The sequence below is a fragment of the Schistocerca piceifrons genome, unplaced genomic scaffold, assembly GCF_021461385.2.
Source record: "Schistocerca piceifrons isolate TAMUIC-IGC-003096 unplaced genomic scaffold, iqSchPice1.1 HiC_scaffold_936, whole genome shotgun sequence".
Lineage (NCBI taxonomy): Eukaryota > Metazoa > Arthropoda > Insecta > Orthoptera > Acrididae > Schistocerca > Schistocerca piceifrons.
In genome coordinates, this window is record NW_025729208.1 from 4,955,328 (window position 1) to 4,958,287 (window position 2,960).

The following is a 2,960-nucleotide window of genomic DNA, read 5'->3' on the forward strand; positions in this document are numbered from 1 at the left end:
GTGAGAAGTTTGCATGTTCAATGCCCTTCGCATGCGACGTACTCAGGCTACGTTGTGGTGCGGCCTGTGTCAACTGTCCGCTGATGTCGTACGCGTGAACCACAATCTGTACTGCACATTCGTCCTTATGTACTGAATGATACATCGTGGCACATGTGTGACCGCACAACGACTGCGCCCAAAAACGGCGGACCATACAGTGCAAATATTGTGCACGCAGCTACGTGTCGTCTCCCTATGAGAGCTGGATTGCAGTGTGGTACGCCATAGAGACGTGTGGGAGGAACGGACGCCGTGGATGGCGATCAGCATGAGCTGTCTGTTGATGTATTCGGACCTAGTCGTCTCTCCTCACACACCGTGATGGCATGGTGCACCGCGTTCCATATCTGCGACATGCTACAGAGGCCGGTTGACAGTCGTTCGAGCAATGGACATCGCATACGTACGGGGGCCACCTTCCACGTATTGTCTAGGCGTGCACATTTTGTTGCGTGTATGTGGGCAGACGTAGTGTGGCGTGACACCTGACACAGGCATGCAATAATCGTTGAAGTTGCAAATGGCGATGGACGCCTGCGTTTTCTGGTGAAGTTACGCAAATGAACAAATGGTAACCTGTTGTGGTGCGGTTGTTCTCGCTAGGGGTGAATCGGTGATGGCGACGATAGGTTGAGGTACTAACCGGTTGTTCCAGCGATACCCACCATGCCGACGAAACTGAACGGCATCTGGGTGTGAAGCGATACGCGGCGGTGGCTGGGTGGGGACCGTCCCCGGCCGGTGAGGGGGCGCCTCCCGGCGTGCTGGCCGCGCGGTGCGTGGGCGCACGCGCTACAGCCGGCTGGTGGGGGCGGCCAGTGGCAGGCGCGCCGGCCGACGGACGCGGCAGGCGTCGCAGCTGCGCGCCGGCGCACCCTGCGCGCGGCGCCGTGCGGCCAAAGTAGGTCCTCGCGGGCCCGGTGCGAAGCGCGGTGGACATCTTCAGTGTGCTGGTCCGATTGAGGACTGTGTGCGTTGAGGATGCGCCGCCGCCCGGCGCTCGGCGCCGCGACGCCGTCTGCTGCTCGGTCGCCCCAGCGGTTCTCGCTGGTGGTTTGTATCGCAGCTGTGCGGATGTGTTGGCGCGTGCGCTGTGCTGGGAGAGTTCGCTTCGGCACCCAAGTGGGGCTTTTGTCCTTCTGTGGCGCTGGCGTTGGAGCTGCCGGTCACCGTAGGTGGCGCGTGTTGTCTCCCGCCGGCAATGCCACGACAGCACGCTCCCGGGCCTCTGTCGGCAGCGGCAAGCTCAGTTGGGAGCACGGGTGGTCGCACCGAAAGCGTCTACTCGCCTAACTCCGGGCGATTGCGCCTCTCTCGAACCCGACCAAGTACTTGGGACGGCGCTGCGCGCCGCCGGGACCTGAGAGGGTTTCGAGGTGTATTGTGCAGGGGAGCTCAGCCTCCTCCTGTTTGCAGAATGATTGAGCGGACGCTTGCGTGTTCGCGCGGGCCCCCCGGGACACACTCCCGGGCGGCCGGCTGCTCAGCTCTAGTTGACGCAGCTCCCTGGTTGATCCTGCCAGTAGTCATATGCTTGTCTCAAAGATTAAGCCATGCATGTCTCAGTACAAGCCGCATTAAGGTGAAACCGCGAATGGCTCATTAAATCAGTTATGGTTCCTTAGATCGTACCCACGTTACTTGGATAACTGTGGTAATTCTAGAGCTAATACATGCAAACAGAGTCCCGACCAGAGATGGAAGGGACGCTTTTATTAGATCAAAACCAATCGGTCGGCTCGTCCGGTCCGTTTGCCTTGGTGACTCTGAATAACTTTGGGCTGATCGCACGGTCCTCGTACCGGCGACGCATCTTTCAAATGTCTGCCTTATCAACTGTCGATGGTAGGTTCTGCGCCTACCATGGTTGTAACGGGTAACGGGGAATCAGGGTTCGATTCCGGAGAGGGAGCCTGAGAAACGGCTACCACATCCAAGGAAGGCAGCAGGCGCGCAAATTACCCACTCCCGGCACGGGGAGGTAGTGACGAAAAATAACGATACGGGACTCATCCGAGGCCCCGTAATCGGAATGAGTACACTTTAAATCCTTTAACGAGTATCTATTGGAGGGCAAGTCTGGTGCCAGCAGCCGCGGTAATTCCAGCTCCAATAGCGTATATTAAAGTTGTTGCGGTTAAAAAGCTCGTAGTTGGATTTGTGTCCCACGCTGTTGGTTCACCGCCCGTCGGTGTTTAACTGGCATGTATCGTGGGACGTCCTGCCGGTGGGGCGAGCTGAAGGCGTGCGACCGCCTCGTGCGTGCTCGTGCGTCCCGAGGCGGACCCCGTTGAAATCCTACCAGGGTGCTCTTTATTGAGTGTCTCGGTGGGCCGGCACGTTTACTTTGAACAAATTAGAGTGCTTAAAGCAGGCAAGCCCGCCTGAATACTGTGTGCATGGAATAATGGAATAGGACCTCGGTTCTATTTTGTTGGTTTTCGGAACCCGAGGTAATGATTAATAGGGACAGGCGGGGGCATTCGTATTGCGACGTTAGAGGTGAAATTCTTGGATCGTCGCAAGACGAACAGAAGCGAAAGCATTTGCCAAGTATGTTTTCATTAATCAAGAACGAAAGTTAGAGGTTCGAAGGCGATCAGATACCGCCCTAGTTCTAACCATAAACGATGCCAGCCAGCGATCCGCCGCAGTTCCTCCGATGACTCGGCGGGCAGCCTCCGGGAAACCAAAGCTTTTGGGTTCCGGGGGAAGTATGGTTGCAAAGCTGAAACTTAAAGGAATTGACGGAAGGGCACCACCAGGAGTGGAGCCTGCGGCTTAATTTGACTCAACACGGGAAACCTCACCAGGCCCGGACACCGGAAGGATTGACAGATTGATAGCTCTTTCTTGATTCGGTGGGTGGTGGTGCATGGCCGTTCTTAGTTGGTGGAGCGATTTGTCTGGTTAATTCC